The sequence below is a fragment of the Bos grunniens genome, chromosome 5 (genome assembly GCF_055505025.1).
Source record: "Bos grunniens cultivar Pamir isolate PY7600 chromosome 5, Bosgru_T2T1.0, whole genome shotgun sequence".
In the NCBI taxonomy this organism is placed as follows: domain Eukaryota; kingdom Metazoa; phylum Chordata; class Mammalia; order Artiodactyla; family Bovidae; genus Bos; species Bos grunniens.
This window is the reverse complement of record NC_141169.1, coordinates 93060261-93074839: the sequence shown is the minus strand read 5'-3', so window position 1 is coordinate 93074839 and position 14579 is coordinate 93060261. Positions and strand designations below refer to the sequence as shown.

At 37.9% G+C, this 14579-nt stretch overlaps 1 protein-coding gene across 1 annotated transcript in view; it reads left to right on the top strand.

The window, feature by feature from the left end:
* The first annotated feature begins 7607 nt into the window (after positions 1 to 7607).
* Positions 7608 to 14579, top strand: part of PIK3C2G (phosphatidylinositol-4-phosphate 3-kinase catalytic subunit type 2 gamma) — a 651449-nt gene continuing 644477 nt past the window's right edge. The window contains exon 1 of the mRNA XM_086401881.1: positions 7608 to 7749. The gene's annotated coding sequence lies outside the window, so the exon portion shown is untranslated. The remainder of the gene's footprint in view (positions 7750 to 14579) is intronic.

Below are 14579 nucleotides of genomic sequence, written 5' to 3'. Positions count from 1 at the left end.
CTATTTTGGATAACATATTTTCACTGCTCTGTTTTAACAACCCATCCTGTCAGATCAGATTATAAAAGCTAAAATTAAGTGACCTCTACACAAGCAGAATTCTACTGTGAAAGCAAAAGAGAATTTATTCTTTTATTGTGGTAAATCAGACAAAAGAATTGACTTTGTGCAGATTGCCTAAGGAATGGTAAATTTGCATCTGTAATATGTATTTGTTTATCCAATGATTGTTTATAAGAAATAAAATTGATTCCAGGCAACTAGTACAAAGTCCTGGACTTTCTTTCCTTGTAAACAGTTTTGAAGGCAAGTGATTTTAGAAAGTAAGGCAAGTCATGTGAAGTTTCTTCACTATGAACCAAGCTTTCACATTTGCAAATGGAGGAGGTCTGCAGGTGCCTTTGGATTTGCAGTATGAGTTCTTCCATATCCTTCAATTTGTTGTCCTATCTGTAGTATACCAATATCCTCATCTAGGCTTCCTAGGTGGTGCAGTGTTAAAGAATCTGCCTGCCAATGCAGGAGACTCAAGAGACATGCGTTCAATTGCTAGGATTAGGAAATGACAGTTTACTCTATTATTCTTGTCTAGAAAATTCCATGGACAAAAGAGCCTAGTGGGCTACAGCCTATGAGGTCCCAAAAGTCAAATGGACTGAGGAAGCATGCATCCTCATCTTAATCATAGTCAAATGTGAAAGGACAAAAAAAGAGAGGAAAGTTATTTTCCCTATAATTCCGTGGATTACCCAATCTCTGACAAGCTGCTGTTTTCCTTCAATTCATTTGACCCATATTCTTCTGCAAGCAACATAAAACTACACATATTTAATTAAGGTGCATGTTTTGATACATTTTGGCACATGTATACACCTTGAAACCATTACCACTCTCAAGATAATGAAACCATCCTCAAAGTTCCCCACTATAATTCTCCCTTCCCACTTCTTCCTAACCCCATCCTTAACCAGCAGTCAGTTCTCCCAGAAAACAACTGGAGAGATGGCATAAAATTTAAAACAAGCAAATAGCTTATTTTCATGTAATTAATAAGGTAATTGACTAGATACAAATTTAAAAGATTATATGATCATCTACTGTTCACAAGTCGACATTGCAACCTTATAAATGACTTGGATTAAGTCATTACAATCTCAAAAACAACCTGAATGCAGTCTCAAAAATGTCAGAATGATCTCTGTTCATTTCCGAGAAAACCATTCAATATCACGGTAATCCAGGTCCATGCCCTGACCAATAATGCTGAAGGAGCTGAAGTTGAATGGTTCTGTGAAAACCTACTAGACCTTCTAGAACTAACACCCCAAAAAGACTATAGGGGACTGGAATGCAAAAGCAGGAAGTCAAGAAATACCTGGAGTAACAGGCAAATTTGGCCTTGGAGTACAGAACGAAAAGGGCGAAGGCTAATAGAGTTTTGCCAAGAGACCACACTGGTCATAGTAAACACCCTCTTCCAACAACACAAGAGAAGACTACACATGGACATCACCAGATGGTCAATACTGAAATCAGATTGATTATATTCTTTGCAGCCAAAGATGGAGAAGCTCTACACTGTCAGCAAAAACAAGACTGGGAGCTGACTTTGGCTCAGATCATTAACTCCTTACCACCAAATTCAGACTTAAATTGAAGAAAGTAGGGAAAACCACTAGACCATTCAGGTATGAACTAAATCAAATCCCTTACGACTATATAGTGGAAGTGACAAATAGATTCAAGGGATTAGATCTGATAGACAGAGTGCCTGAAGAACTATGGCATACCTGAATGGTCATACCTGAATTGTTACCAGTCTAAAGCCAAACATCCTGGAATGCGAAGTCAAGTTGACCTTTAGGAAGCATCTCTATGAACAAAGCTAGTGGAGCTGGTGGAATTCCAGTTGAGCTATTTCAAATCCTAAAAGCTGATGCTGTCAAAGTGCTGCACTCAATATGCCAGCAAATTTGGAAAACTCAGCAGTGGCCACAAAACTGGAAAAGGTCAGTTTTCATTCCAATCCCAAAGAAAGGCAATGTTAAAGAATGTTCAAAGTACCGCACAATTGAACTCATTTCACACACTAGTGAAGTAATGCTCAAAATTCTCCAATCCAGGCTTCAACAGTATGTGAACCATGAACTTCCAGATGTTCAAGCTAGTATCAGAAAAGGAAGAGGAACCAGAGATCAAATTGCCAACATCTGTTGGGTCATCAAAAAAGCAAGCGAGTTCCAGAAAAATATCTACTTCTGCTTTACTGAATATGTCAAAGCCTGTGACTTTGTGGACCACAACAAACTGTGGAAAATTCTTCAAGAGATGGAATACCAGACCATCTGACCTGCATCCTGAGAAATCTATATGCAAGTCAAGAAGTAACAGTTAGAAGTGGACATGGAACAACAGACTGGTTCCAAATAGGGAAAGGAGTTCGTCAAGGCTGTATATTGTCACCCTGCTTATTTAACTTATATGCAGAGTACATCATGAGAAATGCTGGACTGGATGAAGCACAAGCTGGAATCAAGATTTCTGGGGGAAACATCAATAACCTCCAATATGCAGATGACACTACCCTTATGGCAGAAAGTGAAGAAATAAAGAGCCGCTTGATGAAAGTGAAAGGATAGAGTGAAAATGTTGGCTAAAAACTCAACACTTAGAAAACTAAGATCATGGCATCAGGTCCCATCACTTCATGGCAAATAGATGGGGAAACAGTGACAGACTTTATTTTGGGGGGCTCCAAAATCACTGCAGATGGTGACTTCAGCCATGAAATTGAAAGACACTTTCTCCTTGGAAGAAAAGTTATGACCTACCTAGACAGCTTATTAAAAAGCAGAGACATTACTTTGCAAACAAAGGTCCATCTAGTCAAAGCTATGGTTTTTCCAGTAGTCATATATGGATGTAAGAGTTGGACTATAAAGAAAGCTGAGCACCAAAGAACTGATGCTTTTGAACTGTGGTATTGGAGAAGACTCTTGAGAGAGTCCCTTGGACAGTAAGGAGATCCAACCAGTCCATCCTAAAAGAAATCAGTCCTGAATATTCTTTGGAAGGACTGATGCTGAAGCTGAAACTCCAATCATTTGACCACCTGATGTGAAGAACTGACTTATTTGGAAAGACCCTGATGCTGGGAAAGATTGAAGGTGGGAGGAGAAGGGGATGACAGAGAATGAGATGATTGGATGGCATCACCGACTCAATAAATGAGTTTGAGTAAACTCTGAGAGTTGGTGATGGACGGTGAGGCAAGGCGTGCTGCAGTCCATGGAGTCACAAAGAGTCGGACACGGCTGGGCAACTGAACTGAACTGAACTGTTCACAAAGTATTGCTTCTTGCTATGAGTGAGTGAGTGAAAGTTGCTCAGTTGTGTCCGATTCTTTGCAACCCCATGGAATTCTCCAGGCCAGAATACTGGAGTGGGTAGCCTTTCCCTTTTCCAGGTATCTTTCCAATCCTAGATGAAACTCAGGTATCCCGCACTGCAGGTGCATTCTTCACCACTGAGCCACAAGGCAAGACCATAATAGTAAAAATAATAATGACTAAAAATAAATACATATTATCTCCACACAGGCTCAACTCAAAAATGCCCATTTACCAAAATATTTATGAATCAATAATATTTCTTCAAACTTTAAAAAATATTTTTTAAATGTCATGTCTGTGCCACATCAAAAGTTCAGTGAGATATTTTTGTGTCTATATTTTTTTCCTACTTTTCTATTTTAAGAGTCGTGCTTGTCAAAAATTCCAAAGGTTTCATAAATGGTGGTGAATTTCTTTCTTTCAAAACATTTTCAATTCAGTCTGTGTCTTTCCTATTGTGTCTTTCTGCAAACTTCTACCAAACTGATAAAAGTTCTTGCTCTCTATAGTATACAAATTATCCAGGTTTCTAGTATATAAGAGAAATAACAATTAGGATCTTTGTTTTGAAGTATCAGTGGTGTATAATTTGTACTGATCCAAAAAATTCACAACACAGAGGAAAAACAAAAACACATTCCTTACATTAGATATCTTCAGACATAATATGCTCAATATTCTATATATATAATGAAATTTTAAGTTATCTTAGATGTGTGAATAATCATCTACAGACCAAACTGCCATCTGGTATTCTGACAAGTCAGGCTTGATTTTAGTATCTAAGAATCCAAATGTGTATCTATTTCTTTGTGCACACATGCTTATGATGGATCCAAAAAGACATATGGGAAAAAATTGTATCCATTCCTGCCACCTCCTTTCTTTTCCCTATATTTTAAGACGGGAAATATAGTGCATCTGAAATTCGCAAGTGTCAACAATTTTTTTGTGAATCAGTAATCTTCTCATTGGACTTTTTGACAAGTTTTTTTTTTTTTTTTTGTAAGCAAATTGCTCTTGAGGGAGGAGAAGGCATTATTATTCAGTACTTTTCAGAAACCTGACATAGAGTAAAATCTGCAGAGTGTGAGCTCATTGATGACCCAACTGATCTCTGATAATTTGGTCAAATGAAGTTCCTCTTCATCCGTTGAATGAAGGATTCATAGGTTGATGCCTTCCTCTACTTACTCCACTTACCAAACTCCTGTTCAACCTCACGGTAAGGTCTAAATTCTTCCTATTTTCATAAACCTTCCCTAATTTCTTTAGAATATGCTATCAATACATACTGCTTTATTATCTTTCACTCCAAAAGACTATTGATTTCATAACTTCAAGTAAGATATTTTTATATCTATATAATTATTATATATATCCATAAATACAACTACTATTACTACTAATTTTTATTTTAAGTTTGCAGAAATGAGAAATAAAGTATTTTTTCTTAAGTTTTCTTACAGTTTAGCAGAAAAAATTAATTAGATAGCAATGTAATAAGCACTCTGGCAGATATATGTGTCTGTGTGTGTGTATATATATACATTGTTGCTGTTGTTCACTCTCTAAGTTGTGTCTGACTTTTTGTGACCCCATGGACTGTAGCCCTCTGTCCATGGAATTCTCCAAGCAAGAATCCTGGAGTGGGTTTTCATTTCCTCTTCCAGGGGATCTTTGTGACCCAGTTATCAACCTCCATCTCCTGCATTGCCAGAGTGTTATAGAAAGCTTCCTAGAGGAAGTGACCCCTAAATTGAGTATTAAAGAACAATTAGGTATTAACCAGGTGAAGGATGAGTGATGGTGGGTAGTCCGGGCAGATAGGCCACCATGTAAACACTTTGAGATGTGGAATAATAGAGGCAGAACTAGAACTTGAATGCAAATCTTGAGATTTGGATCAGAAAAGTTGAGACTAGAGCAGAAGTTGGATATCAGACCATTTCAGTTCAGTACAGTCGTTCAGTCATGTCCGACTCTTTGTGACCCCATGGACTACATCACGCTAGGCTTCCCTGTCCTTTGTCAACTCCCAGAGCTTGCTCAAACTCATGTCCATCGAGTTGGTGATGCCATCCAACCATTTCATCCTCTGTCCTCCTTTTTTCCTTCTGCCTTCAACCTTTCCTAGCATCAGGTCTTTTCCAGTGAGTCAGTTCTTTACATCAGGTTGCCAAATGATTGGAGTTTCAGCTTCAACATCAGTCCTTCAATTGAATATTCAGGACTGATTTCCTTTAGGATTGACTGGTTTGATCTTGTTGCAGTACAAGGGACTCTCAAGAGTCTTCTTCAATACCACAGTTCAAAACCATCAATTCTTGGGTGCTCAGCTTTCTTTATAGTCCAACTCTCACATTGATACATATTGGGGAAACCATAGCTTTGACTAGATGGACCTTTGCTGGCAAAGTAATGAATCTTCTTTTCAATATGCTGTCTAGGTTGGTCATAGCTTTTCTTCCAAGGAGCAGGTTATCTTTTAATTTCATGGCTGCAATCACCATCTGCAGTGATTTTGGAGCCCCCCAAAATAAAGTCTCTCACTGTTTCCATTGTTTCCCCATCTATATGCCTTGAAGTGATAGGACCAGATGCCATGATCTTAGTTTTCTAAATGTTGAGTTTTAAGCCAACTTTTTCACTCTCCTCTTTCACTTTCATCAAGAGGGTCTTTAGTTCTTCTTTGCTTTCTGCCATAAGGGTGGTGTCATCTGAATATCTGAGGTTATTGATATTTCTCCTGGAAATCTTGATTCCAACTTGTGCTCCATCCAGCCTGGCATTTCGTATGATGTACTCCATATATAAGTTAAATAAGCAGAGTGACAATATACAGCCTTGACATACTCCTTTCCCAATTTGGAACCGGTCTGTTTTTCCAGACTGATAGAACTAGATGGTGGAGTAGAAGGACATGTACTCATCTTCTGTGAGAACTCCAAAATATCAGACCATATACAGCCTCTTAACCGAAGCAACCATGATTGCCCTTGGCCCAGATTTCTGCCTACTTATGCTGTTGTTGTTGTCAAGTTGCTAAGTCACATCCAACTCTTTGTGACTCCATGGACTTCAGCATGCCAGGTTCCTCTGTCTTCCTAAAGTTCACTCAAATTCATATCTATTGAGTCAGTTATGCTATCTAACTATCTCATCCTCTGGTGCCCACTTCTCGTTTCTCTTCCACTCACATGTATCCTAATTTGAAAATTGTAAAATCATCGTAACTTAATACTATTTCCTATTTTTTACTGCACATAGTAAGGAACCTGGAAGATACTAAAACATACTAATAAGGTCAGATAAACCATTTAGAAAAGCTATTCTAACACCGGGTTGGAAGATGACATTCACAGAAGTAAAACTGAGGACAGGAAAATTAGTAAGGAGACCCTGAAACAATCCAAATGAGAAAAAGGACCCAAGCCAGAGTGGTGAGAATGGTTAATAGGCCTGTAGAGAAGAAATAATTTCTGTAAGTATTCAGGAAGCAAATTAACCATTAGTTGAGAAGTGTGGAGAAAAACAAGGAGAAAACAATTAGACAGTTCATGTTATACAGAAAAATAAATGAAAATAAATGAAAGCATTGCTGTTGTTGTTTTAGTTGCCAGGACATATCTGACTCATTTGGACCCCCTGGACTGTAGCCTGGCCAGGCTCTGTCCATGGAATTTCCCAGGCAAGAATGCTGGAGTGGGTTGCCATTTCCTTCTCCAGGGGATCATCGCTAGCCAGGGGTCTAACACTTGTCTCCTGCATTGGCACTGGATTCTCTCCCACTGAGCCACCTGGGAAGCAAACAAAGGCATGGAGATGGGGAAAACTACAGGACGTGATCTCTGATGATGGAACAGAAAAAATAGATAAAGCATGAAATGTACGTGGAAATAATTGTAATTCTGGTAGAGTTTCTTGGACACAAATACCTGGCAAATTTAATGTTAGCTCTTTGAATTGTGAGACTAGAGAGAAGAATAGAATAATCTGGAGGATGTCCGAACCAAACATATGTGGGGTGGTAGGGACTGACTGCCAGGTTCTGCAATAATCTCCAGGTATCAGCTGCCCAGTGAGTCAGGTGTCAGAACAAGCAAGTCAGAGCTGGAACCTGGTAAACAACTTATTATTGAGGCTAAAGGTTGAGAACAAGTTAAACAGACTGAGGATACAACAGACTAAAGCACACATAGGAAGAAGGTCAAGGACTGCCTACTGGGGCTGGGAACCACAGCTGAGACAGTTGTCAAGAAGAGACGACCATCTGTGGACAGAACCAGCAAATATATAGTTGAAAAGCTGCTCCCAACCACAGAAGCTGGAAGAATGACAAGGCAAGAAGGTGGAGGTAAGACAGCATAACTAAGTGTGCACTCAGTGAGGGTAAATTTCACCCCTGAAAGGCAACTGTCAAATGCTTCTACATAACAGATCTGTCGGTGGATCCACAAGCAACGCCATCTAAGAGCAGTCAATGCAAGGGCAGATGGCTTTGCAAGTGCCATGGCAATTCAATTTTTTTTATGTGCAAAGAGAGCAGTTAAAAAATAAAACTACAAAAAATATGAGATCATAAAATATGTGTTGGTAGCTATATGAGATGGACAGAGGAGCCTGGGGGTCACAAGAATCAACAAGACTTAGCTACTAAACCACCACCAGCTATATGAGAAGGTCTATGCCTTATAAGATATCTGGAGAATTCTAACTCATAATTAGTTTTTATTCTAAAGAGGCATATGTACAAAGTTAAAAAGCTCTATGCAATGCCATGGGACTGAACTTTTTTCAGGGAGAAAAGTTATGCCAGTAAGAATTTTTCTTCTGAAAGAATATTTTAACTTACAGATATCCCCATCAACACCTCTCATATTTTTTTTAAAGAAATGGGATTTTGCTCCTCATCAAAAAATAGTCTCTTTAAAATGATGTGTTTTATTGAGTGACAGTCACAATGAATATTCAACAGGAAGCAAATCGGATACAAAAAGTTATCATGACACTAAGAATTTAAAATAACAATTTTCAAAGTGAAGTATCTGTCAGATGCAAGATATTATGTCTAACCTTAGATATCTGATTAAAACTAGGATGTTCCATCACTATTTATTTTTATTTATTTATTTATGTGCCTTAAAAGCTTTGTGAGTATTTTCCATCATACTCAGATGAATGCTGGAAAAATGCGACCTACCCTCTTATTGAACAGACACTACATTAAACCAAAACAAAATGCCAAGTCACCTTTTGTACGATAATCTGAAGATGATCTGTTTCAGAAATAGCTATCTGTGGTCTATGGTTAGGGAAGATCACAGATGATAAATTGATGTATTAAGGAGCAATAAAGACAATAACTATGAATATAACCTGTAAAGAATCAATATAATTAGTGTTTGCAAAATCAAGTGCTTATTTTTAAGTGGGGTTAATAGGACTTAAGCAAATAAAGTAATTATTTAATTCTGAGTTTTTATAAGTAACATAATTAATATGTAATTAAGGCCCCTTGTTAGTTTCACTGGGAAATTCTCTCTCCATTGCATCTGTCTAGGTTGAATACAATTCATTTTATTGTCGCCCATAATTCACCTCTTCTGGTTTTATGAAAGCACACGTAGAGGTTTCACCTCTGGCTCTGGCCTGTGTTACACTCCATCACAAACTCATTTAAACAGAGATATTAATGATTTCAGAAATCACTACAAATGGTTAGCAGCGTCATTGTCATTAATGTCTCACGGGAGCCGTGCACATGAGTTTTATCAGCTTGAGGCTGAGGTATTTGATGAAGTAATAACAAACTAGCTCTGAATTGTCTTTCATTACCCTTTATCTCTCCTGGAAAGAATATAATCTTATTCAAATTATAATGGTCTCTGTTATCAATGAGCTTTACTATTTATTTACCTGCATCCACACACGCAAATACACATGCATTCTGCCTTTTCAACCTGCCTGTAATGAAATTTCTTCACTATCGGAATCATGCACCATCACAAATTACAAACTTGTTACTAGTATAATTCGCTTAGCAGAAAAGAACCCTACTCATTCTTTTAATATACTATCTTGATTAAAGGAGTAAAATCCAATCATTAGGGTCGAAATACAGAATATGCTGAACAACTTTTAAAATAAGATGACTGTTTCAATTAGAAAGTAGCTCTGTTTGGTTTTTCTCTTAAGCAACATATGATGTTTAATTGTGCTGAGGCTAACTTAGGTTAAGTAGAGAATTGTTTTGTAATTTGGCTGGCATGTGGGAAGATTCCCCAACCAGGGACTGACCCCAGGCCTCTGCAGTGAAAGCATATAATGTTAACCACTAGACCACCAGGGAACTCCCTTTAAGTAGAGAATTGGTAAAGACTGGTTTTTCCTGTTTGGCACAGATCACTTGGTATCTACTTTTTGTTTCAGTGTAGCTATCTCTATGACAATATTCTATTTGTAAAAGCTGGATAATTTCAAAGAGCTTTCATATTCCATATCAGTCTCTTTCCTTTAGCCAATCTGTAAAGCAGAGAAGTAAGATGTTATGTATAGTTGACAGAGAGGAATTACAATTCGGAGATGTGCTCTGATGCCATGTAAAGAGAATCGAGGCAAGAGCATCCCCTGGGCTATTTTCTCTTCTTTCTGCCTGGTCTGCTTTTTCCTTTGAGAATAATTCTATCTTCTTGTATCTTTTAGCATATGCTAACAATGAAAAAAATAGTTCTTACAATGAAGTTAATGGTGATCTGTAAACTAAACCCTTTTTTACAATTCATTCATACAATAAAGGATTTACTGACTATTCACTCTGTGCCCTATACTGTTCTAGATAGGGAGGATAATGCAATGATGATATGGACATGAATTTCTCTCTATTATATTGAAGGTGGTAAATACGTAAACGCTACGAAAAAAATATTAAATCATGTAAGATGAAGAGAGACTGTTAGGGATTGTCTTTAAAGTGAAAAAGTATCATGGTGTAGACCTCAATGAAATAGTAATGGATTAGAAGGAAATGAGAGCATAAACCATTGTATAGAAAAAAAAATCAGGTATTTGTAATAACAATTTCCAGTGGCTTACCCTTTTCTAAGCAAAATGTTCTTGACATAGCATCAGATTCAAACTTACCAATAAATTTATGAGGTAGACAGGACAATTGTTGACTACCCTTGTCTTTTAGAGAGAACACATTGAAAGAAGTAGAGTGTCATAAACAAGACCTGCAATAATTTCCTCCTACCAGGCCTCATTTTACCTTTTTAATTTAATACTCTGAGGGCAATACACCAGCTTCACTGAGGATTCTTTCAGATCAAGGAGTTTTCCTAAATTTAAATGGTGAATATTGTACTAGGCAAAAGCATCCACAAAGGTGGGGTCATGTCTGTTTTATTCACTAATAATTTGAATTTGTGTCCAGATACACTGGAGTTCCTCCTGGTCCTCAAATACACCCCTTAATTGTTTTCTCTTCTGCTTTCTCTGACTGGTAAGTAGTTAAATACTTACCCACATACTCTCTTTCTCTATCTGTAGATCTGACATCAGATCTCTTTTGAACATTGCTATTTTCTCATTTTTTGCATAGGTGCTCAGTTGTGTTCAACTCTTTGCAATTCCGTGGAATATATCTTGCCAGGCTCCTCTGTCCATATAAAATTTCCAGGCAAGAATACTAGAGTGGGTTGCTATTTCCACTTCTAGGGATCTTCCTGACCCAGGAATTGAACCCACATCTCCAGTGTCTCCTGCATTGGCAGGCAGATTCTTTACCACTGTGCCACCTGGGAAGCCCATTTTCTCACTTTAAAAGAGTCTTATTATACTTGTGTGTTCTTACTCACTCAGTCATGTCCAGCTCTGTGCAACCCCATGGACTGTAGCCCACCAGGCTCCTCTGCCCATGGGGATTCTCCAGGTAAGAATACTGGAGTGGGTTGCCATGCTCTCCTCCAAGGGATCTTCCCAAGGTCTCCTGCGTTGCAGGTGGATTCTTTACCAGCTGAGCTACCAGGGAAGCCCCTTTTTAAACTTAAATATATGTATTTCTTTTTAAATTCTTCTTAGAATTAATTATTGTTTATAGGTATTATTTATTAAATCTAAAAGATTTCTAAAAATCACTGTTAATTGAAAAGAGCATGTGTATTCTTACAGGCTCTATATTTTAGCTAATAACAAATTTCGTTTTTAGACCTGAGCTCATTCTAAGAATGAATACCATGTTATGAGTAGCAGCTTTGCACAAATGTAAGTACTGGTGCCTAGAATGATGCAGCACATGATGTTCTAATTTTGCATATTCAGTCTATAAAGTAATAGAACATGTGAGATTTAAATTCACTAAGTAGGTATCTTCCTGAATCTATGATATATAACAAATAAAATACAGAAGAGATGAGTATGAAATTTATTTCATAGAATTTTTTGAGTCTTGGAGGTAAAGAGGATGATGCCAAATAAATGAAAGATCAAATGACAAACAAATAAAAGATCAAATAAAGGAAAGATCAGATGAGAATACTGTTACCTCCTGCTTCCCACCTGGCCACAAGCAAGCCCATAGGCTTCCTTAAGCTAATGTCCAGAGCAAATATCTTAAGGGACCTCTTCCCTTAGAAGACTGGATGTGACCTCCAAAATAATTAAAGATAAATGGAGACGCCTGGCAGAATATTAGAAGGGTTTAAGGTAGAAAGGAAAATATGGTGAAAGAAAAGGAGAATCCATAGAGCTTGACAAAATAGTTAATACAAATGCAATATTTGGTAAATTTTTTAGGAATTGCTAAAATACATTTTATTGAAGGATAACACAAAAAAGGAAACAGTGGATAAATCATTAATGTGCAGTGAAATGAATCACTGTAAAGAGAACACAGCCAGGTAAAGATTTAGAACATTACTGATGCCAGGGAAATACCCTTGAAATCCTGACTAATATAAATACCCCTCTCCTTTCCAAAAGAAACATCATAGATTTTTTTGTCTCCTTTTGAATTTTATATAAATGGAATCTCATACTACGTACTCTGCTTTCACTCAACATTATGAGATTGATCCATGTCATGCCATCATGTGATGACTGTATTGATTTGAACTTTTAAAAAATAACAATTCTTTATTGCAAATATTAGGAAGTAATATATAAAATATCCAACATTTTTAGAACAATTTTAATTTGGGTAAACCAATGACCTTTTTTCTTTATTTCAAATACAGAGCTGATGATTAGCCACTAAATGTAAGCCATTGGCTTCCTATATTAAACTGGACATAGAATAAGAAATATTTTCATCATTGGGATATTATCAAAAGCCAAAGAATTAGTCATAAGTGCTTCACACAAAATTATGATACAAACTAAATATATCACGTGGACATAGGAATTTTGTCATCCACATGGAAGTGAAAGTGAAAGTCCCTCAGTTGTGTTAGACTCTTTGTGACCCCATGGACTATACAGGCCATGGAATTCTCCAGGCTAGAACACTGGAGTGGGTAGCTGTTCCCTTCTCCAGGGGATCTTCCCAACCCAGGAATCAAACCGGGGTCTCCGGCATTGCAGGCAGATTCTTTACCAACTGAGTTATCATAAAAAGTGTAAATATAATGTTGTTCAGTCACTAAGTCACGTCTGACTCTTTGCAACCCAATGGACTGCACCACACCAGCCTCCTCTGTCCTGGTTTGCTCAAATTCACATCCGTTGAGTCGGTGATGCTATCTACCCATCTCGTCCTCTGGTCCTCCCTTCTCCTTTTGTTTTCAGTCTTTCCCAGCATCAGGGTCTTTTCCAGTGAATCAGTTCTTCACATCAGATGGCCAAAATATCAGAGCTTCAGCTTCAGCATCAGTCCTTCCAATGAATATTCAAGGTTGATTTCCTTTAGGATTGACTGGTTTGATCTTCTTGGTGGCCAATGAATCTTCAAGAATTTTCTCCAGCACCACGATTTGAAAGCATCAATTCTCTGGTGCTGATGGGAACCCACTCCAGTGTTCTTGCCTGGTAAATTCCATGACAGAGGAGCCTGTCTGGCTACAGTCTATGGGGTCACAAAGAGTTGGCCAAGAATGAGCAACTGAGCACAGCCTTCTTTATGGGCCAACTTTCACATCTACATATCACATCACAACTACAGTGTAGAAAGAGAGATTTCCCTGTATCGTTTATAGAATCCTTTGTTTCTCAGCCTTTGAATCATGGGACCTTTTGGGAATTTGGCGATCACCTACCTTGGAAGATCATTTGCTGAAAAAGTCTCCATATCTACATATACAACATTTTACATTTAGTTTCAGGGTGTCAGAGATCACCTGAGGGAATTCACCAAATCTATGATGCTGAGATGAACAACATTAATTGTGAGTCACACTTTTGCAAATGCTTCTTTATAAAACCATGAAAGAAAAAAAAAATAAATTAAAAAAATAAAACCATGAAAGACTCTTTAGAACAATACTCTTTTTTGTAGAGAGGAAAAATCACAGAGGCTTTTGCCACCTTTTAAAGCATAATGATAAGTAGACAAAGAATCTGAGGCCTCTGAAGCAGAACTGGTCTTGCCTTTGAGTCATCTCAGAATTGTCTCCTGTTACTATGTGGGTGTGTGCTCAGTCATGTCCGACTCTTTGTGACCCTATGGACTACACCCCCCACCCCAGGCTCCTCTGTCCATGGGATTTCCCAGGCAAGAATACTGGAGTGGGTAGCCATGCCCTCCTCTAGGGGATCTTCCTAAGTCAGGGATCAAACCCACGCCTACCCATGTCTCCTGCACTATAGGCAGATTCTTTACCTCTGAGCCACCGGGGACAAATTCCCTTGTTCTACTCTTATCCCCAGATACAATGTATCAAGATTCTCTCAATCTCTTCATCCTTCTCCCTCTGGCTCTCTAACTGATACTCTGGTCCTAATATTTAATTTTTGCAAAGGTCTTCAGAAATTCCTCACTTTTTTTCTCTATTATCACTGAATCATTTTGTGAAAACACCATCAGCTGGGGTCCAGTTGGCAGCTACCACAAACTGCTGCAGGCATTTCATGCATAAAACTTACTTAAAAGGAATTGAATGCTAACAAAATCAATGTTTGGGACTTCTGGAATAATTCCAAAATCACATCATAGAAATGACCACTAAACTGCCTGTGACAAAATCAGGAAAT